This window comes from Vipera berus (genome assembly GCF_964194415.1).
Source record: "Vipera berus genome assembly, chromosome: 1".
Classification (NCBI taxonomy): domain Eukaryota; kingdom Metazoa; phylum Chordata; class Lepidosauria; order Squamata; family Viperidae; genus Vipera; species Vipera berus.
In genome coordinates, this window is record NC_138202.1 from 182,068,017 (window position 1) to 182,091,904 (window position 23,888).

Consider the following 23,888-nt stretch of genomic DNA (forward strand, 5'->3'; position numbering starts at 1 on the left):
GCGACAAAGGTGGTACTGCTTCACGGAGTTTTCTAGGAGCAAAGTCACAAGCTGAAAGTCACAGAGCTAAGTCACTAGGGGGAAACTCATTCTCGTAATAACCGTGAAGCAGTATTCTCCTGGACAGTATGGCAGCAGTAGGACAGATCAAAGAATTTGACCTCAAATACCCAGAATGGTGGGAATCGCACCTGGGACAGGTAGAAGGCTACCTCCTGTTCAATAGAATCACTGAAGATCATATGAAGGCAGCGGCTCTACTTTGCCTCAGTGGGTCGGCTGTATACGATGTCGCCGCCGGACTCTGTAACCCGGACCCAGTCAACACCGTTCCCTATGCGGAACTGACTGACATGCTGACAAAGCACTTCATACCTGCCCAATCAGAGCTCTACTGGCAACTACGATTCGCCCAGAGAACCCAACATTCTGGGGAAGCCGCGACCGACTTCGTTGTGGCCGTTAGACATGCCGCACGCTGGTGCCACTTCCCAGACCTGGAAGATAGGATCCGGGACCAGATTGTCCTCGGACTCCTGGACATGCGGCTCCAAAGGAAAATAGTTGCCAATCCAACTATGAGCCTCATGGAGGTAGTGAGCGAAATCCAGGCATAAGAAGCTACCCACGAAGAACACCAAGATGACCCCACCAGTGGGCTCAACGGGTCAGTTCACCAATGCCCTTCAGCCGACAGTGGGGAGGAAGCCACGGAGCCCGACAAAGTTAATGCACTTCAACAATGATACGTGAAGTCTCAATCGCAGCGGAATGACAGAAGAGGCCCTAACAGACCACAGAACCCCCGCACAACAAATTCCGGGCAAAGATGCGCCAGCTGCGGAGCACCTCACCCTAGGGCATCCTGCAAATTCAGGAACGCCAGATGCCACGAGTGCAGCAAGACAGGGCACATTCGCACCGTCTGCCGCAGCAGGAACCGCGGGACCATCAACGACCTGGACTCATCCCTGCCAGGTACGACTAACCCCATTCCCTCATACATAGAGCCCCCGAAGCCCTTGGTACAGGGAGACCTGACAGCCATTTAAACATCCACCAATTGCTAAGGCCCAAGATTAAAATCAGGGTCCAATTACAGGGAATTCCCTGTGACATAGAGGTGGATTCAGGGTCCTCCGTCTCCATAATATCGATGGACACCTTCAGAACCATATGTGGCCTCAGCAAAAAGAGGATTCCCCTAAAGCCCACCCTTATGAAACTGGCTGACTTCCAGCAAGCCCCAATTAGCATAAGGGGAATAGCTACATTAAATGTTAAATATAAAAAAATCCAGGGACCCCTTGAAGTCTTAGTCACCCAGGGAAAGGGGGCTAGCCTGATAGGGCTTAACTGGTTCAGGGCTTTGGGTATTTGGTTAGGCGGAGTTCATCACATACAGGCCAAAAGCCTCGAATCCGTCTGCACACAGTTTGCAGACGTATTCGACGGCTCCCTGGGAAAATACACAGGGGCTCCAATCTCCCTAAAACTCAAACCTGAAATCCTCCCTGTTAGAATCAAAGCCAGAAGGGTTCCATTCGCCCTCAAAAAGAAAATTGAGGACGAACTGGAACGCCTGGTTAAACTTGGGTCCTAGAGCCCGTGGAGGGAGAAACCTGGGAGACCCTTATTTTCACCCCCCTGAAACCTAATGGGGACGTACGCATTTGCGCTGATTATAAAGCCACCCTCAACTGGGCCTTAAACCCCCATGCTTACCCTGTTCCTGCAGTGAAGCACGTCCTCTCAGCTATTCAGTCCAGCGCCATCTTCTGCAAGCTAGATCTCACATATGCCTACTTGCAGCTTCCAGTTACTAGGGAAACGGCGGATGCGCAGATGATAGTGACACACCGCAGGGCTTTCAAAGTTCACAGACTCCAGTTTGGCATTTCTGCCATGCCTGGGATCTTCCAGGAAATCATGGAGCGAACTTTGAAAGGCATCCCAGGGATGTGTCCATACTTCGATGACATCCTTATCGCAGGTGAAAATGAAGAGAAGCTGGCAGATAGATTAGAATCAGTGCTGGCCAGATTTAGAGCCACAGGGTTAAAACTCAAAAAAGAGAAATGTTCAATTGGGGTACAGTCCACTGAATTCCTTGGATTCAGGATAAATGCTCAGGGGATTCACCCCACCGAATCGAAGGTCAGAGCTATAAAAAAGGCACCTGCACCAAAAAATAAAGCAGAGCTGCAAGCCTTCTTAGGGCTCTTAAATTTTAATCATACCTTCCTCCGTCACAAAGCAGGTAGAGCAGAGCCATTACATAGGCTTCTAGATAAGAACACCCCATGGGAGTGGACCACCCTCCATGAAACTTGTTTTCAGGGACCTGAAACAGTTATTGTCCAATAACTCAACTATTACCCATTATAATGAACACAAACCTATCTGTATAGCGTGTGATGCCTCCCCCTATGGGGTTGGCGCAGTACTCAGCCACTTAGAGGAAGGGGGGGTCCAGAAACCAATAGTGTATTATTCAAGAACATTATCAAAGGCTGAGAGGAATTATGCCCAGATAGATAAAGAGGCACTGGCCATTGTCGCAGGGGTTAAAAAATTTCATGATTCGGTCGATTTACACCGATCACAAACCCTTGTTGGGACTTTTTACTGTTAATAAACAAACGCCCCAAATACTGTCCCCAAGGGTTCTGCGCTGGTCCACATTCTTATCAGCTTACTCATTTAAATTAATCCACAAACCAGGTAAGGAAATGGGTCATGCTGATGGACTAAGCAGACTGCCCCTAGACAATATTGAGCCAGACCCAGCACCCAGGGGACAAATCCTGGCCATCGAAGAATTGCCAGATTGCCCCCTGCATGTTAAAGACATAGCTTCAGCTACAGCCTCAGACAAGCTTCTTAGCAGAATACTAGTATGGGTAACATCCGGGTGGCAGAGCCAATGTCCAGGGCCTGAATTCCAGGCCTATTTCAATAGGAAGAATGAATTATCAACTCACCAGGGGTGTGTTTTATGGGGGAGTAGAGTAGTCATCCCCGAAAAACATAGGACCAAGGTCCTCCTAACACTGCATGAGGGTCATCCAGGCATTGTAAAAATGAAGGCCTTAGCAAGGAGCTACCTTTGGTGGCCAGAAATAGATAAACACATAGAAGAGTATGTAGCCGGTTGCTTCCCATGTCAGCAGTCAAGACCAGGGCCTCCTCATGCACCACTACACAAGTGGGAGCCATCACAAAGGCCATGGTCAAGGATTCATATAGATTTCGCCAGACCTTTCCAAGGACAGCTGTTCCTTATTGTAATTGACAGCTATTCTAGGTGGCTAGAGGTCATCCCCGTTAGAAGCCTAACCACAGCCAGCACTGTACAAGTGCTTAGGGGGCTCTTCGCCACTCATTGTCTCCCAGATATAATTGTGTCTGACAATGGACCACAATTCACTTCTGCTGAATTCCAGATTTTCACCAAGACCAACTTAATTAAACATGTCACCTTGGCACCTTTCCGGCCTTCCACTAACGGCCTGGCAGAAGTCATGGTAAGGACCACCAAAGTCTCGTTACACTGAATCATCTCCGGCAACTGGCACCAACATCTGGCACAGTTCCTGTTAGCTCAGCACTCGACCCCCTGCACGGCCACAGGCAAGAGCCCTGCAGAATTACGCTGGGGCCGTTGCCTGATCACTAGACTGGACAGACTGCACCCGGACAGGGTAGCAACTGGACCTGAACTACCACCCCTTCCACGACAATTTGACATTGGGGATCCCGTTTGGGCCAGGAACTTTGGACTGGGAGACAAATGGCTACCCGGGACAATTATTTTACGCACAGGGCCAGTTTCCTATCTGGTGGAGGGGGAAGGGGGCCGGCAGTTAAGATGCCACATAGACCAGCTAAGGAAAAGGGGACCAAGTAACCACCCCCCTGCCCCCAAGGAGCTCCCAGTTGCAAGGGAACCAGTGAACATTACCCCTAGCCTGGAGAATTGCCCCAGCTCGAGGAAACCAGGAACCACCCAGACCGAGGGGAAGTCCCCGTTCCGCAGACTAGGCACCCAGTCAACCAAGACACCGAGACGGCAAATCCCTTACCCCCACCCAGGGAGAGCACAGGGGTCCAGCCCCTACGTCACTCCAGCAGAACCAGGAGACCACCTGCATACCTACAGGACTTCGTTTGGCTGAAACCCAAGGGCCAGGCCAAATGATCACCAAACAGCAAGACAATGTAAAATAGTTAATTGTTTAATTGTTGGGGGGGAAGGGATGTAATATATGTGAGTTAAACACTGTTAAACTTAAAGAAATGCAAGTGACAGCTTTTTGACAGCTGACAGCTCCACACACGGCTACCGCTGACAGCTCCACACGCGGCTACCGCTGACAGCTCCACACGTGGCTACCGATGACAGCTGAAACTGACAGCTGCGCACGTGGTCCACGCGGATTGGCTTACACCAAAACGGCGGGAGAATCCGCAAGCGGGGATTGGCCAGAGGCTCGCCGGCACCACTATATAAGGGGGTTCAAAACATACTTGTTTGTTCCTGTGGAGGCAATAAACAGCTGATGATCATACCTAAGCCTGCTCTCCTCGTTACCGGGAACCCGCCGCAGACATTACAATTAACATAGCTGAAAGTGGTATTATTTGTAAATGTGTGATTAATATGAACACATATGAAGTGGGATCTATATATTACTTTTTGCTGGTTTGGAAGGCTAGTGAACACCCTAGAGATACATATTTGGACATACACATTTAAATATCAAAGATAAGCAAATTCTGATTGCTGCCAAAGACCTGTTTTGCTCTAATAGCTCTTCCTCATGTACTACCAATCCACAGCATGAAGATGTCTCATTAATTCTTTCTATATGTTAGGTCTTCATGATATCACCTTCATCTCATCCCTTGCCCTTTGCAAAGGCAGCATGCACCAAAAGTGATAATTTCAGATTAAAAAAAGAATTCTTCTTCCCAGCTAAAGTGTTGCTGACAAAGTATGAACAAGGATCCATACCAGTAGCATATGATGTGCTATGCTGTGATGCAGTGAGAGGCTACCTTCTGCGCAGCAAAAGTTTTGTTGTATGAATATGTGTTGTATGAAGAAGTGTAGACCATCCAAAATTGCTGCAGGGAGCTCCCTGCCCCTCCTAGACTCTAGCCACACTACTAAGACCACACTTGGAATATTGCATACAGCTTTTATATCATGATTTTGATCACCATGACATAAAAAAATGTTGAGACTCTGGAAAGAGTGTAGAGAAGACCAACAGAGATGATTAGGGGGCTAAGGTGACATGATAGCCGTATTCCAATATTTAAGGGGCTCCCATAAAAAAGAAGGAGTCAACTATTTTCCAAAACAAAAGAAGGCAGGACAAGAAGCAATGTATGGAAACTAATCAAGGAGAGAAGCAACCTAGAACTAAGGATAAATTTTCTGGCTGTAACAACTAATGGAACAGCTTGCCCTCAGAAGTTGTGGGTATTTCATCACTGGAAGCTTTTAAAAAGAGATTGGACAGCCATTTGTCTGAAATGGTATAGGTTCTCGTACTTGAGCAGGAGGTTGGACTGGAAGACTTCCAAGGTCCCTTCCGACTCTGATGTTCTATTATTCTGTCACTGCAGGCCATTTTCCTTTTGAGAACTAAGAACTCAGCACATTGCTTTAAAGGACAGAATGCATCTCTTCTCCCAGGAAGGGGGACTTTAACCAGGGTGGGTTTTAGCCAGGGTGGGGAGTAAAGCAGGCCTTTCCAGGTAAAAAACTTCCCCAGGGGACGGGTCTTCAGCTTTACTGCTGCAATTGCTCATTCAGGGGAAGGGTGGGTAGGTTTGGCACACATACACAAGCTCATGGATCAGCTACTTGGGACTCAAGTTCTCCCAGATTATTTTTTATTTTAATAAACTAAAGGCAACTATTGGTGGCTGAATCTTCCTTCCCCACAGAGTTTCCATTTCCCCCTCCTAGGTGAAAAACCCCCACTATTGATCATCTTCTTAATGTTGGGTAAGTGGAACTGAGTATCAGGAGCTTAAGAATCAGAGACTTTGCATTTTTCCTTCTCCAGAAGCTATTACAGCCCTGTTGACAGTTTAACAACTATACTGAAAACAAAATAAATGCTCTTGTTAGATTGCCTACTGTTGGGCTACAAAACAGTCTCCTCCCTGCTGCTTCTTCATTCCTGTCTTTAAAAGAAGGGTCTCATTTAGATTGATCTAACACTGCTTGACATTGGTGGTGAATTTATGTTAATAAAAAAGGCTGCATCAGATCTGAGATTGTGTGAAAGAGACCAACGAATAAGCAGAAACAAAAAACAGCCACAGAGGAACAACACCCATCACTTTAATACAGGATCAGCTAAAACCAAATTAGGTGGTCTCAGCTGTGCACTGAGGAGGCAACAAGGGCCAAATACCCAGAATGATTAAGCAGGACATTGCCAAGCTGTTAGGGCCAATGTGTAGATGAGCCCTTACTTTACCCCAAAACAGTCACCAGTCTTCAGAGTCCTCATTTCTGACATTCACTGCAAATGTCAAAGCTTTCGGAATGGAGCATCTCTGATTCCCCCTCCCTTTAACTAGTCAGTGAAGGAAAGGAATGAGCTCCTTTTGCTGTTTTTCCAGCTGGTGGTTAGCATAGCCTAGTAGTTCTTGAGGTTGCCATGCCAGGCTAATCCCAATTAGAAGAGAAGAGAAGATCTCACAGGATCCTATTATAGAATGCAAGAACCACAGTCCTGTTCAATAGGTTCTTTCCTAATTATCTTTGCAACAGGGCTCTTCCACCTAGCTGCCCTAAAGTGCTGCATTCAGTGAAGGATCTGCCGGGAAACTAGGTTAGGTGACCCGACTGACCTGTCTTGGCAATGAGCAGAAGGAAAAATATGATTAGGCTTTCAAGATGCTGTTACTTTAGCCTTCCTTTATCAATAAAGCACAGTTCCATCATTTTTAATATTTTCATTAGTGTTTTTTTACAATACAGTAGTCGTATAGAAATGAAAAGAAAAAGAAAAAAAAGATAGGAAATATCTTCCTTCCCATCAGTCATCAAAGAAGAATTGTCAATCATAGAAACTCCAAGGTAGGAGAATTCATATCAGAAGAGGAGGAGAAAGCAAAGAAAGCATCAAATGATCACTATATCAAGTGTATGTATATGTCCACGTATTGAATTTAGAGAGCTGCCCAACTCCATAGGACTTTGGACAATGCACTGTACAGCATTAAAAGCAGTAGAAACCAAAATAATAAAAAAAGAACAGAACATTGTCTCCAAACTGATGTGACATTAGAGTCCCATTGGAGGAGTCACCACATGAATCATTAGGATCCTGACTCATATGTAATCCAGGATGCATGCAACAACTATATATTCACAAGAGCTTTCTTCCACATACCTTCTGAATGAGTCAGTGGGGGATAGAGATTAGACAACAGCTAAAAGATCATCATGGGCATAATTTCTTTTTTTGGGGGGGAAAGAGACAAAACTCAAACATCCTTCCCTAGGGAAATGTCATAGCTTCTGATAGTCAGCAACTCCATGACTTGCCATGATCATGCAAAGGAGGCATGATTAGACAGGCAGATCTAAGGCTCCAGATGCAATTCAAGAACTGGCAAATGATACTTGTGTGGATCAGTATCAGGTTATACTTTCCCCTTTGTAAGTCACCCAGAGTCACTGTATCAGTGAGGTAGGCGGCAGATAAATTTAATAAATAAGCAAACCTTCCTTTGGTAGATTGGTGGTAGTAACAAAGAATAGAATAGAATAGAATAGAATAGAATAGAATAGAATAGAATAGAATAGAATAGAATAGAATAGAATAGAATAGAATAGAATAGAATAGAATAGAATAGAATAGAATAGAATAGAATAGAATAGAATAGAATAGAATAGAATAGAACTGGAAGGGACCTTGGAGGTCTTCTAGTTCAGCCCTGATTTTTTTAGGGAGGGATCACATAACTAGAAGCATTTTTCAAAATCACTTGCAATTGCCAGAAATGCCATTTCTCTATGAAATATATTTCCATCTTACTTTTCCCTCTGCTATTGCCTAAGCCATTTCGAAGAAAGGTCTCATCTGATGTGAGAAACTGGAGCATTGATTTCCTGGTGTCCTTTAGCTTCCTTTAGTACCTTTGGTTTTGCTCCCCTTACATTTCTCACTGCCTGATTTGTTTTTATTTATAACCAAACACTGAGAGTGAAAGGGAAGAAAAGCTTTGTGCATGCAGCTTCCTACTGTCTTTGAGATCAATGTCCTTCGTAATGTGATTCTTTATCCTTTTCCTTTCTCCATGTGCACAAAAAGGGACTATGGAACTTTTAGTTGTAGAGAGAACACGTCACACAGGGAAGCCTAAATCTTTCTCACTCAAATAATAGGCTTTAGAATTAACTCCCTAGATTTATTCTGTTCAAATGAAGTGCTGCTTCTGAATCTGTTTCCAGATGACCTCATAATGGAGCTCCCTTTCCATCTAATCTTCCAGCAAACTTATTATTTTTGTTCCTTGAAAATAGGGCTACTGTCTGAAGTAGGGACCCTGGTTCTCTGAGTTCCTTGGCTCTCTGGGCTTGGCATAGTATATACTTTTTCGCTCTCTTTTAGTCTCAGTCTGTGAAAGGTGTGCCTAGGACCACATGAAAGAAAAATGAATGCTGGAGACCATCCCATAAATTCTTGACAGAGGAGATTTTGGAATAAGGAGTTTTCTGGTTTGCAGAGCAACTTCAGCCACTGTAAAACAAAAACAACCCCATCTGTTCTTTTTCAGGTATTGCTCAACTGCCACAAGTGAATCCAAGAGGGACTATTTACAAACTTGGAAAAAATCAATAGAAAGATTAACCCAGAGGAATGACTAAACAATTCTTGCTATGCAAACCATGGCATGCCTCAGTATTAATAAGCTCTGTACACACTAATCCTGGAGCATAATGGATGCTAAAAATTGCACTAAATTCTTGGGAGGATTGTTGAAATCTTATAAGCATCCACTTAATGTATATGAATATCAAAGTTAGTTAGCAGCTCAAAGTGGAATTTATTCACTGAATTAGGTTTATCAGAATGCTAGACTTACACTAAAACCTCTGTGTCTCTAGAAATAATAAACAATAAAACATAGATCTATTCTTCCTGTTGTAACAAATATGCCTTCTCTCACACACACACATACACTCACACACACATGCAATGCACACAACACATGGACAGACACACTTGTCTCACTAATTATGGAAGTTATAGCAGCTTCAGACTAGTCTCAAAATATACAAGAGAGATAATAATAAATGGGGAAAAATTAAGCTTTATTCAAAGAACTAATACTCCAATCAGAAAAACCTGAGAATGGAACATTTCAAAGAATGCATAATATCTGACATTATTCTCCAAGCTAACACCATGTGATGTTAATGCATCACTTTTAATAGATGAAATAAATAAATTTATTTTTGTTCTCAATGGTTTTGGTTCAGGTCAAAAAAAGAATCATAGAATTATACAGCTAGAAGGGCCTTTGTAAGTCTTCTAGTCCAACCCCCTACCCAAAGCAGGAGACCTTATATCATCCCAGACAAATCTTTTCTTGAAAATCTCAGGGGTTTTAGAGAATAAGTCCCTCGTGTCACCCCTAATTCTTCTCTGTTAGACTAGACATGCCTACTTCCCTTAACTGTTTCTCATATGAATTATCATGCAGACCTTTATCATCTTAGTTGCTCTTCTCTGTACTCTTTCTAGGATCTCAGCATCTATTTTGTATTCTGGTGACCAGAACTGGATGCAGTACTCCAAGTGTAGCCTCATTAGTGCAGTATAAAGCAATGCTATTGTTTCTCATGATCTTGAAACCAACCCTTTTTTTAATGTGGCCCAGGACTGCATTAGCTTTTTAAACAGCAGCAGCACACTGCTGGCTCATACTTATATGGTGGGCCACCAGGACACCTAGATCCCTCTCACAGTTACTACTATTGAGCCAGGTGTCACCTATTCTATATGTGCACATTTGATTTTTCTTGTCTAGGTGCAGGAACTTACTTTTCTAAGCATTGAACTGCATCTTGTTAACTAGAGCCCACGAAACATTGAAAACTACTTGATGGCACATGGTCAGATCAAATCAAAACTCTGTTTTTTAACATACACACACAATCAGGATTCTCTGTCCCCCCCCCAAAAAAAAAATATTTATTTTTATTTAAAAGATTTGTAAAGCCATCCCTGTTAGGACACAGCTCTGGTGGGTCTACTTCACCGGAAAATTTGGCATATTCCAACTGATCCCAAGGCTAGCTCCATTTTGGACATACTGGGGATATGATAATTCCCCTATGATTTAGTAAATGACAACGTGCAAAGGTATCAAATTATGTGCTGCTAAAGAAATCTGAGTCCAAGATGGCAGTGCCTTGCTTGGTTGTGGCTGCTTCAGCTCTTAAAAGTGTGGGGGTTAGGGAGGGAAAAGAATGATCTGGACTGAACCACTTTTCGGAAATAGGGACAACTAAGCAGAGTTGGGCTGCTAAACTTTCATACGAACATCAATCCATACTGGAGTTGAAGAAATTCAGAGTGAAAGGAACAGTGGAGAAAACTATTCAGGAGAGTCTGCATGGCCTTGGATTACTACGGAGGATAAAATCAATGTTGGAGATGCCAGCAGCTGACACAGAGGGTGAGAATTCAGATGCAATGTCGGTGGAGCGGAGCGGAGAGGAAGAAAGGAAATTGCTGGAGGTGGAAACAGCAGCGTGCTCAGTGTTTTGAGCAGGGAAGGAAGTGTTTTGGGCCGCAGGGGCAGAGGGGTGGAGCAGCCATTGTAGCTGGGAAGTTTCCCTCCATTGCTGTCCACCCTCAGAAGAAGAAAAGGAGGAGGTGTGACCACAAGTGGAAGCATGGCAAGTGCGGAGGCCTAACATCTAGGCTAAAAGCTAGCCCTTACAGAGTGTCTCTTCCATCTATTTTGTTTGCAAATGCTCACTCCTTAGAACCAAAAATGGATTAGTTGAGGCTGGATTTAACAACAAACCGGGAGATGAGAAATTGCTGTGTCATCATTTCAACAGAAACTTGGTTAAAGCCTTCTGTCCCAGATAGTGCTGTTAGCTTGATGGGATTTTCAACATTTCGGCTAGACAGGAGTTTTACTCTTAGTGGCAAATCCCGGGGAGGGGGTGTCTGTTTTTATATAAATGACAGATGGTGTAATAATGCCAAGGTTGTTTCAAGTCTGTGGTCCCCAGATGTGGAGCTTCTGACCATCAAATGTAGACCCTTTTATCTGCCTAGAGAATTCTCTGTTACCATTATCACAGCTGTGTATATCCCCCCTGATGCAAACAGTGAAGAGGCCCTGAATGCTCTCTGTCATACCATCAGTGACTTACAAACTACTCACCCAGAGGGTGCATTTATTGCAGTGGGAGACTTTAAACAAGTGGATTTGAAAGCTACCCTGCCACATTTCCATCAATATCTGGACTTTGCAGCCAGAGGGGACAATACACTGGATCTTACTTATTCCAACATGAAGAAGGCTTTCAAACCTATTCCCCGCCCTCACCTGGGCTCCTCTGACCATCTCTCAGTGCTCCTTATTCCAGCATATAAACCTTTATTAGTCAGAGTGAAACCTAGAGTAAAGCAGGTGAGGGTTTGGACAGAGGGAGCTGTAGAAGCATTACAAGACTGCTTTGAATGCACAGATTGGGGCATGTTTAAGGAAGCAGCTACTGATAACCGACATACAAATGTTGAGGAGTGTCTGCATATATCCAAAAGTGCATAGATGATGTCTGTGTCCTGAAAACCATTGTTGTGAAGGTGAATGATAAACCTTGGATGACTTATGAGGTCCGCAAGATGTTGAAAGCATGGAATGTGGCTTTTAAATCTGGTGACATTCTGGCACTTAGAACAGCCAGAGCAAATCTGAAAAGTGCCATAAAAGGTGCAAAGCAAGCCCATTGCCAGAAAATTGAGAACTTTTTTCAAGACCCTACTAGGTGAATGTGGAAAGGTATCCAGGCCATTACGGATTACAAGGTGAATCCATCGAGATGCAAGGATGACACAGACTTCTTAAACTGAATGCATTTTTGGTAGATTTGAGACATCAAATAGCACTCCTGCTAGGAAAGCTGTGCCCCATCCTGATGAGCAAGTGCTAAGCTTTGATGTCACCTCTGTCCAGAAAACACTGAAGAAAGTTAACATTCAGAAAGCAGCAGGCCAAGATAACATCCCTGGTCCTTAGTGTGTGTGCAGGTGAGCTGGCTTGTGTTCTCACAGATGTTTTCAATCTCTCATTGCAGCAGGCAGTGGTCCCATCGTGTTTTAAGATGGCCATCATCTTGCCAGTGCCAAAAAAGTACACAATTACAGGCCTCAATGATTACCATCCAGTTGCACTGACATCCGCCATTATGAAATGCTTTGAGAAGCTGATAAAGGATTTTATTGTATCTAGCCTCCCACCAGCATTTGACCTGCTTCAGTTTGCCTACTGACCAAATCGCTCTAAGGAGGATGCTATTTCTTCCATTCTCCATCTGAGCTTGAAGCACTTAGAGCAGACATGTCAAACACAAGGCCCGGGGGCCGGATCCGGCCCGCAAAGTGGTTTCATGTGGCCCACGAAGCCATCCTGGAAACAGTGAGGGAACGGCCCCCACTGCCTTGGCCCTGGCCCAGAGACCCTCCTTCTGCCAGAGACCCTCAGATCTGTCCCACTCCTGCCCAGGCCCCCATAGGCACCCTTGATGCGAACCATGTAGAGCTGGCCACGCCCACCCAGTAGGCCATACACACTCTAGCCACGCCCACCCAGTAGGCCACGCCCACCCTGGCCCCCTGAGAGCAACCACAATGCTGATGCAGCCCTCAATGAAATTGAGTTTGACACCCCTGACTTAGAGGAAAGAAATACTCATGTGCGTTTGTTGTTTGTCGGCTTCAGTTTGGCATTTAATACAATCATTCCCCAGCATCTAGTAGACAAACTGGGCCTTTTAGGCTTAAACACCCCTTTATGCAACTGGATTCATGATTTTCTTACCAACAGGTCCCAATATGTGCTAGCTGGAACAATACCTCTAATAACATTTTCTTGAGCACAGGTTCTCCTCAGGGCTGTGTCCTAGGTCCACTGCTGTTCACCCTGTTGACTCATGACTGTTGTGCTAGGTTTGCCACCAACCATATTGTGAAGTTCACAGATGACACAACAGTAGTGGGCCTTATTCATGATGACAATGAATAAGCTTACCGCAAGGAGGTAGAGTGTTTGGTGAACTGGTGTAAGAAAACCAGCTTAGTTTTAAATACCGGAAAAACCAAAGAGATCATTGTCAATTTCAGAAAAGGCACACACAGCCACACTTCTCTGTGCATTAATGATTCACCTGTGGAGATGGTTACCAGAATCAAATTCCTGGGTGTGCAGCTAACAGTAGGCTGGCCTGGTCGCTCAACAGTGAAAGTCTGGTGAAGCGGGCAAAGCAGCGTCTGCACTTTCTCTATTGCATGAGAAAAGCTCATCTTCCTTCCCCTGTCCTGACCACTTTCTACAGGGAGACAATTGAGAGCATCCTGTCATACAGCATCACAGTCTGGTTTGGAAGCATCACTGCTTCAGACAGGAAGGTGGTGCAGTGAGTGGTGAGGATGGCCGAAAAGATCATTGGCAGTTCCCTCCCTGCCATCCAGGACATAGCACAGAAGCATTGTTTGAACAGGGTTCGTAAGATTATCTGGTACACTACTCATCCTCTTCACAATCTGTTTTCCTTGTTACCTTCTGGGAGGAGGCTTCATAGCAGAACATCCAGATTCAACCATAGTTTCATTCCATATATCATTAACCTTGTGAACTCTCAGGCTTCCCCCTTCCATTATATATTCAAAGTGGACAGTATTTAATATTTTATTGTTATATTATTTATTTATTTATTTATTTATTTATTTATTTATTTATTTATTTATTTATTTATTTATTTATTTATTTATTTATTTATTTATTTGATTTATATACCGCCCGATGCAGTAAGTTAGTTAAAAACAATGTTAAAACCCCAAACCCATCAGACCAGGCTGGCTTGTTTGAATAGATAAGTTTTTAGATCACGCCGGAAGGAGCGAAGGTCGGGGGCCATCCGGAGTTCAGCCGGTAAGCGGTTCCAAAGGACTGGCGCGCCCACCGAGAACGCCCTCCCCCTGGGGGTCACCAGTCGACATTCTCTGACCATTGGTACCCTGAGGAGGCCCTCTCTGTGGGAGCAAACTGGATGGAGGGAAGTTGACGCCGGCAGCAGGTGCTCCCGTAGGTAATCCGGACCCATGCCATGTAGGGCTTTATATGTCATCACCAGCACCTTGAATCTCACCCGGAAGGCAACTGGAAGCCAATGCAGCTCACAGAGCAGAGGTGTAACATGGGAGTATCGGGAGACCCCCAACAGAACTCGTGCGGCTGCATTCTGTACCAGCTGAAGCTTCTGAGTGGTCCTCAAGGGCAGCCCCATGTAGAGAGCATTGCAGTAGTCTAAACGAGAGGTCACAAGTGCATGAGTGACTGTACGCAAGGCATACAGGTCCAGATAGGGCCGCAACTGGCGCACCAGACGAACCTGGGCGAAGGCCCCTCTAGTCACAGCTCCTATATGATCTTCTAAGGAGAGCTGTGAATCTAAGAGGACACCCAAGTTGCGAGCCTTATCTACGGGGGGTAGTAACTCACCCCCCATAGTAAGAGATGGAATAATCTGAATTTCCTGAGATGCCAGCATGTACAGCCACTCAGTCTTGTCAGGGTTGAGCTGAAGCCTGTTCCTCCCCATCCAGATCCGGACCGCCTCCAGGCAATGGGACATCACGTCGAGGGCATCACTGGGGTGGTTTGGGGTCGAGATGAAAAGCTGGGTATCATCAGCATACTGATGATACCCCACTCCAAAACCACAGATGATCTCACCTAGCGGCTTCATATAGATGTTAAACAGGAGAGGTGAGGGGACCGACCCCTGAGGAACTCCATAAACGAGAGGCCTCGGGGTCGATCTCTGCCCACCCGCCAACACCGACTGCGAACGTTCCAGAAGGTAGGAGGAGAACCGCTGAAAAACAGTGCCTCCCACTCCCAACCTCCTGAGATGCCGCAGTAAGATACCATGGTCGATGGTATCAAAAGCCGCTGAGAGGTCTAATAGGACTAGGACAGAGGAACAACCCCTGTCCCGAGCACGCCAGAGATCATTCATCAGAGCGACCAATGCCGTCTCCGTGCTGTGTCCGGGCCTGAAACCCGATTGGTACGGGTCCAGATAATCAGCATCCTCCAGGAACAGAGGGAGTTGATGTGCCACTACGCTCTCAACAACCTTCGCAAGGAAGCGAAGGTTGGAGACCGGACGAAAGTTGTTTAATATAGCTGGGTCCAGGACAGGCTTTTTAAGGAGGGGTCTCATCACCGCTTCTTTAAGGCGGCGGGAAAACTACCCTCTTTCAATGAAGCAGTTATCACTGCATGGACCCAGCCTCGTGTCCCATCCTGAGCCGCATAAACCAGCCAGGAGGGGCACGGGTCCAATAAGGACGTAGTGGAGCTCAGCTTCCCCATGATCCTGTCCACCTCATCCAGGCCGGGCAATTATCTGCGGACGCGATAAGGGTAGCAAAGTAATTAGACCTTGCCCTCCTCAATGCCGCGAGATAAGACCTCGTAAAGGACCTTAGTCGCAATCGGTCAGATTCAGATCGGCTGGATCTCCAACAGCTCTCTAGGCCCTGTCTCCAACGCTTCATCTCCCGGAGCTCCACAGAAAACCATGGAGCCCACTGGGATCTGCACCGGGTCAGGGACCGCATGGGTACAACTCGGTCGAGTGCCTCCGTGGCTGCCTTTTCCCAGGCTTCCACCAGGGCATCAGCCGAGCCATGAGCAAAGGAGGCAGGTGGGGACCCAAGTGCTGTTTGGAACCGCTCAGGGTCCATTAGGCATCTGGGGCGGAACCATCTCATTGGTTCAATAACCCCACGACGGGGAGTGGCAAAACAGAAGGCCAGCCGCAGGAGATGATGATCAGTCCATGACAGGGGCATAACAATTGGGGAACCCCCACCCAGATCATCTAACCACCATCCAGATAGGAAAATCAAATCGAGCATGTGACCCCCCACATGAGTCGGGCCCTGGATTACCTGCGTCAGGTCCATGGCCGTCATGGAAGCCATGAACTCCCGAGCTAACTCAGATGATCCCCCCCAGGGATGGTAGGTTGAAGTCACCCAAGATCATAAATTTGGGGAACTCAATCACCAGCCCCGAGAGGATGACAAGAAGCTCAGGCAGGGCTGCCGCTACGCGACTAGGCGAAAGGTACACCAGCAGCAAGCCCAACTGAGCCTTAGGGCCACATCTTGGGAGGAGAGACTCACACCCGGCTATTTGGACAACAGTAGCCTCCCGCAGATATAGGGTCTCCCTCACCACTACCACCACTCCCCCGCCCCTTCCCTGAGCTTGAGGCCTGTGTAGCACCCGGAAACCTGGTGGACAAAGATCCACCAAAGAGACACCACCCTCTGGTCCCAACCAGGTCTCCGTAATGCAAGCCAGATCCACATACTCTCCCTCAACCAAATCCCGGATGAGAGGAGCCTTATTAACTACGGACCTGGCATTAAGATACACAAGCCTGAGCTCAGGTGGTTGCTCATCCTTGCTCCCGGAACCACGGACCGAAACCAGAGGGTCGGAGCACATTACCGCTTGAAGATAGTGGGGACGCACTCCCAGCTGTTGATGCGGCCCTCTGTTCGTACACCTGCTGCCATTCCCTAACGTCGTGGGAATAGGTAATCCCACACCCCACTGTTCTGAACCAGCCAACTACCGGCCTTGTAATAAGGCAAACCCCTGTTCAAGCAGTAGAGACTGGAGAGCGTCTGAGGTTGCAAAGCGTCTGCCAAGTTTAATTCACAAGCAAAACAACAGAACAAGAAACACAGGAACTTGAATCCTCAAGCGGAAGGGTTGCTTTCAGCAACCAGCCCCTCCCCAAACACTCCTTTTATTTAGAGTTCAGGGCGTGGTCTCCCTGTGCCTCCTCCCGAGGAGTCCCACAGCCTTTCTTTGTTTGTTCCTGCTCGACTGCCTCCTGCGTCGGGCGTCCTTGAACAGGGCCAGCTGTGGGTCATCATCCTCCGCACTATCGGGCTCACGCAGCTGAGAAGAGGGCCCCGGCTGAGGGCTCTGCGAAGCCTCCAAACCATCATCAGCCGGTTCGTCTTCCACACCCTCCTCCTCCCCCTCATCTGAGTCATCCGATACATCTGAACCGGCTGCCGGACCCACCGGCTGGCCCTGAGTCATAACACCCGCTTCGGGGCCCCGGGGGTAGCCAGTCCAAGTTCCATCTCGGTGTGATCAATCTCAGGCCTGGCCTGAATAGCGGTTGGTGGACACCCCCCAGTATCCAGCCGAACCTGTAATCCCTCCCCTCTCCCTAACCCCACAAAAAATTTAGCTAAAAAATAAACCAGGGACCTCTTATTGGATTTATATCGGAGGCCCCTGTCCCTGCCCAACCATCTCTCAGGGTCCCAATAATTGGGTCCGTCATCAAGAGGAGAAGTAGAGAAAGAGGCGGGTCACACCCAGAAAGAGGAGGCACCCCTAAGAGAGAATAAGTCTGTGCTAGCGTAACAAAGGCGAGCCATAATTGTTCATAAGGTCCAGCAATAGGCGATCCCATGATTGATCAGGAGGATTTAAAGTCAGAAGGTGGGTAGCTATCCAGACCGTCAAACCAGCTCCACTGCCACTCAAGCTGGATAAATCTCCGGAACAAGTCAGCCACCGTCCTTTCACGACGGTCATAGGCCTGATCCGGGAAGCGGCTTGGAATACACGCCCAGGGTAAGGCATACCCCCATAGTTCTCTCACCTCTAGGGGGGTAGCAGATGGAAAGTCTAAGCCACTCTCTCACAGTGACTTTATACCCAGGTCCTTCTGAGTCCTTTTGGGGGTACGGCAGACAGAGGAATTAAGCAGCTATTGGTCAAAGGCATAACAGCCTGCTGAATAATAAAATGGAAAGGTGTTCCGGCTGCACATATTCTTTTTTGTATCAGGAGAGGGCTAGGTGATAAGTGGAACCAAAATCGGCCGGCGGAGCACCAACAGCTTCAAGTCCAGCATGCCCCGTCATAGTAAAGGAGCCATAAAACCAGAGCTCCCAGATATAGTTGGCAGGCCAGTGCTAGCTTAAATAGGCTAAATGGGCGAAACAGGCCCACACTCAGCTCGCCAAACTCTGTGTCTCTGGATTTATTAGGGCAAGTAGGGGGAAAAACTAAAATCCCCGTAGATCTTCCATTTGGTCTAGCTGGCCTCACGGAGCATGAGCGATGTAAAGATGAACTGTGTCGCCCAACGGTCTGCGGCTCAAACTGCCTGCATTCCATCACTGGGCCGTGGATCCCCATGTCGGAGTGGCTGGGGCATTTCAGTTCTCCTCCCCGCCAGCCGGTCCAGACGTTGCTGTCATTCTTCCGATATTTCGGCACTTCAAGTGCCGTTCTAAGCTGCAGCTCCATCGGCTCTGATAATCAGCTGATCGGCGCTATATAAATTGCAGCTCTTCCGGGCCTTCCAGGCTCTTCCAGGCTCAGCCGAGGCCGTTCCGAAGGTCGCCGGAAATCATGGAGCTGATTTCAGATACGGAGGGCTCTGCCGCTGCTAAAAAAGCGGCAACAAACAACCTTCTGTCTGCGTGTCTTAACCCCAATACAGAGGGCAAAAACACCTCTGTAGGGCTCCTAGGGTCACCTAAATAGCTGGAGTTCTTCGTGGAGCTCAGCCAAGCATGTCCGCCATCTTGGGCATGCACAAAAAAATATATGTGGGGGTGGGGGTCTATACATATGTTGTATATAGTATGTTTTAGGTGTGTGTCATGTATGTGTTTCACTTTGAGAGTGGGCAACTAAATTTCATTTTTGATGTGTGCCGTTGTGCCCACAGTAAAAAATGACAATAAAGATTATCTTATGTTATAGAATCTGTTTCACTTATAATCAGATATATTTCACCCACTGCTCTGTAGAAACAAGTATCCCAGCCTCTGTTCTCTGCTTTCCAGTTTCAAGGAGCTACCTAATTTCCCCTAACCCTTGATGGTTAGAGAAGGAAGGATGCAATCCTGGTATACAGGTGGAAACCTACAACAGAAGACATGCATTCACATGGGTGCAGAGATCCCCAAGATAAACTGAATCTTCTTTAAATAAAGATATGGAATACCTGACTATAATCAGACCAATGATAAAGTTTACTGATTTAATCAAACTTAGATTTGTAAACATTTACACATTTACTTTCCTCATTAAAACAGGCTTTGCCAAGATGCTGTCTAGGAGCACTGGGAGAAGTCTTGGCACAAAGAAGCAATTTAATTCCTTTATTGGCTTCATTCAGTTTTATCCAGAGACTTGTTACTGGGCAGATTCAGACCCTCACCAATTATTAAATATGCTTAGGTGCTGGATAAATGTATTCTGTGCTTTGCTGTGGTTATCATACTCTTTCAGCATAAGTTACTTCCCCTTGTGGATTCCTGCTCCATTTGTATGCCTGGCCTCATTTTCTAGTTTATAGCAAATAGTTCAATGATATCACATAGATGGCTCTACTTCTGCCTAGTGTACAACAGGGCTACCCTCTGTCTTAATGCTCATAAGGTTTACGCTTTGATACACATGAACAGTGGAATCATTTGATCTTCATCAAAAGAGGGTTCTTTTGGCTTATTGGCTAGTTATGATTTGCAAACAACCCAGGAAAAAAGGTATCTGGCTGAAATAGTTTCCTTAAACCTCTTGTGTTTAAGTGTTACCCTGATCAGCTCCTTTCAGCAACAGTTTTAAAGTACATTTAAAGTTCCTTTCTGTAGGATACCCCCAAATACAACAAGCTTGGATGTTAAGGATCAGTTCAAATTTGCTTTGTTATTTCCACATCCACAGCAGTTATAATAATGAAAAGTTTAAAAACTCTAAATTATAATCAATTTTATTTGATTACTAATAAACAACATCAGTAAGGTACAAATGAAGACACCATGTTTTTTGTTGTCTTGCTATTTGTTGTGAACAACCAAATGAAATAATTACAAATGACAGAAAACTGCCTTCTGTTTAAAATAACAGATCAATGGACAATTATAAAAGCAAAGTTTCTCATGAAATCCACAGGAGGCTACAAAAATAAATCAAAGAAAGATAGACTTTTGGTTAACATGCCAAATGGGAAGTGAGATCAATTTCTGGCTCTACAAAACCTCTAGTACATTCCACAATTTCATTCAGCTGCAGAAGTATTGATTTAGACCAGCTTACACATTACACTAAACACACATCTTTTGTCCTGAAAAGCAACTACCCATTTAACTCTGTACAACAGTACTGTTGGAAAGGGGAGGCAGAAAAGGCCTTTGGGGAAAAGTGTTATCCTGGCACCAATTCCAATCAGACTGTAAGTTTCTAAGCTTTTTTTTTTTTTAAAGGCACTTGGAGGGTAGTTTTCTCTGCCAAACCAATGTTTGCTACTCATGCTTAAATATGGACTGGGCTCCTTTGGGACCAGAAAACTCTACATCACATCCATTTCTGTTTTGCCTATACTTCAGGCCTTCCTCAATTCTGTTTCAGGTGCATGTTATTCCATGAGTTCAAAAATGCAGGAAAACCATATTTATTTTCATACGCAGTTTCCCTAAATATATACTGTATGTTATTCTTAAGTTGAAACTGCATGACACAATCTAAAGAAGTTCAGGAGCTGAAAGATAACTATTGTACATCCAATCTACAAAGTAGTCCAGGAAATAGAGCTTGGGTCAATTTTCTTGGTAAGAGATAATTGTGCTGCACCCACACTTTCCTCTCTAGTGTAATCAAACACGTATTTCCTAAATGTTTGTGTCTGTAATGAACACAAAATATTTCAACTGCTACATAAAATGTAATATTTATGATAATGTGAGATACTAAAATTTTATGTCAGATCTGTTTTTTAAATAATAGAACTAAAAATAATTGAAGATACAACTCATGTTGCACAAACTGTTGGTTACCTTAGGAAAAAACCAATCTCTGTTTTGATTCCCTCATTGTGCTCAGATTCACTATGTGCTCTATTCTTTTTTCTTTAATATTATTTTAACTAGGTGTATTTCTAAAATTAATTTCACAACTGAGTATGCAGTTTGTTGCAACATTTATTTATATTGTGGTGACAAAATGAATGTCATATAGACTGCCCTGAGCTCCCAAAAGAAAAGACAGAATATAAATACAATGAATAATAAATAAATTTGTATCTTCTTCCTTCTCTATAAATTATTCATAGGGAGATTCACCTGGTCCTCTAATATATGCAATCAAGTGCAATTCTAAATAGAGACATTAGAAACTGAAATATAACATTCTCTGTCAACAGAAGTTGAAAGTAAATTGAGTATATATATATCAATCTTTCTCTTTCTTTGTACACAAAAAACATGCCAAAGTCTCAAACTATTTATGAATTTTTGATTTAAAATTCTGAACTGCATCCTGATAGGGTAAGGAAGAAAGCATAATATGTTTAGAGAAAGCATGTTCCAACAAACAATTTGCCAAGACATTATGAATCAATTGTAATTTCCCAAAGCTTTCAATGGCAGCACCACATGAAAGGCAGTACAGTAATCTAATCTGGAAGTTACCAAAGATCAGATCACAGTGCTTGATTTTTCTGTTCCTAGGTGAGGATGTACTTGGCACATCAACTACAATTAGGCATTTCCATGATTAGGGAGCTTAAATAAATAAATAAAAATAAACCTATCATTTACCGGTATTCTATGCTTCCAATAGCTCCAGAAGAAGCAGAAATCCAATTATTCTGCAATATTTAATTGAAGTTAAAAAGAAGAATAATCGCCTTAGATGACAATATAAAACATTCCTATCATTTATGCAAGCAATTATTTATTCAAGAATCCCTATCATTTGTTCAAGGCTAATTCTTCAAGCAATGAGTGGAAAACCATCAGGAGGTATGTATACCAAACAGTCAATTTTCAAATGAGGCCAAAATTTGTACAGGAAAAAAAAAGATCCTCAGCACAAGCCCACATATGAAAGCTTAAAAAAATTAATTCTATTCTTCTGCTTCATCTTCCAGAGATACCATAGGAACCAGAGTTCTTCAAAATTATTATTTATTTATTTATCAAACTTACAGGCTGCCCATCTCACAGGGTGATTCAGAGCAGCGCATAATTAAAAAACATAGAAACATATAAAACATATAAAATGTTATCTCTCAGTAAAAAGAGGCTGTTAAAGCAGAGACAGAATAATTAAAATTAAAAAGGGGGGATGGCCTTCAAGGTGCTAACCAACCCCAAGATTGTGTGCTTCTCTGCAACCTCTCTATGAGTTGGCAGAGGTAAGTTTTCAAACTCTTCTGAAAGACCAGAAGAGTGGTGGCTGTCCACTTCTGGGGGGAGGATATTCCAAAGACCAGGGGTGACAACAGAGAAGTCTCACTTCCTGGACACCATCAATCAAATTTCTTTTATTGATGGGGTCCATAATGTAAATTCTCTCCCTGACCAAATGGGATAGATAATTTAATGGGAGAAGATGGTTCTGAAGGTAATCTGCCCCCATGCCATTTAGGTCTTTAAAGGTGATAACCAACACTATGAATTGCAACTGGAAGCAAACAGATGCTCAATGAAGGTAGCACAGCAGAGGTGTTATAAGTGCCATCTTTTGGACACACAAAATTGCTCAAACAGCAGCATTCTGTATTAGTTGAAGCTTCTGAATACTCTTCAAGAGCTGCCCCATGTAGAGCACATTGCAATAGTCCACGCAGATGATGACCATGGCATGAATGACAGAAAGATGGCCCTCCCTGTGACAGAAGGGGCATAAACTGGTGAACAGCATGAAATTTAGCAGTGGCTCTCTTATCCATGAGTGCAGGCACCATGAGTCCAGGAGTACCCCCAGATTACACACCTGGGGTAGTGCAACCTCATCCAACACCAGAGATGAGAAACTTCCAGATACAGAAGAGCCCACCACTCACAGCCACTCTGTCTTACCAGGGTTCAGCTGGTAAGTGTATGTTGTTCCCCATACAGACACACACGCATACAGCCTCCAGGCACTGCAAAAGAATATCCACAGCATCACTGGGTATCCTCAGCATATTGACGATGCCTCATCTCATGGTGACAGATGATCTCACTCAGTGGTTTCATGTAGATGTTAAAAAGGAGTGCAAACAACATCGAGCCCCGCAGCACTCCACAACAAAAGAGTCATGAGTTGGTCTCTTGGTTCCTATCAACACTGATGAGGATCAGCCTCAGAGTAAAGAGATGAACCAATAAAAAAACCTGTCCCCCCTTCACTCGAGCAGCTTCTTTCATACCTATATGTGACATCATAATGCCCATACAAAAGGGGTGGAGCCAGTGGTGGGATTCAAATATGTGAACAACCAGTTCTCTGTGTGGATGCCGCTTCCAGAAGTCCATTCTGGGCCTGGGCAGCAAAACATTAGCTACCGGTTCTGCCAAAGTGGTGTGAACTGGCTGAATCCCACCACCGGGTGGAACTTGCATTACATCAGTGCAAGACTACTTTCATCACATGATGCATCTGCATCTTTCCCTTAGTTGGAAGAAGATTAAAACTGTCTAGTTTCAGGCTGAGCAATTCTTAAGAAATACTGATAGAGGTTCATGGTGGTGGAGATGGCATGAACATAAAGGAAA

General features: G+C 44.9%; 1 protein-coding gene across 2 annotated transcripts in view; it reads right to left on the reverse strand.

Moving 5' to 3' along the window:
• Positions 1 to 23,888, reverse strand: part of ERBB4 (erb-b2 receptor tyrosine kinase 4) — a gene marked incomplete at both ends in the record, with an annotated part of 1,087,596 nt that overhangs the window by 518,893 nt on the left and 544,815 nt on the right. The gene's annotated exons all lie outside the window — the stretch shown is intronic.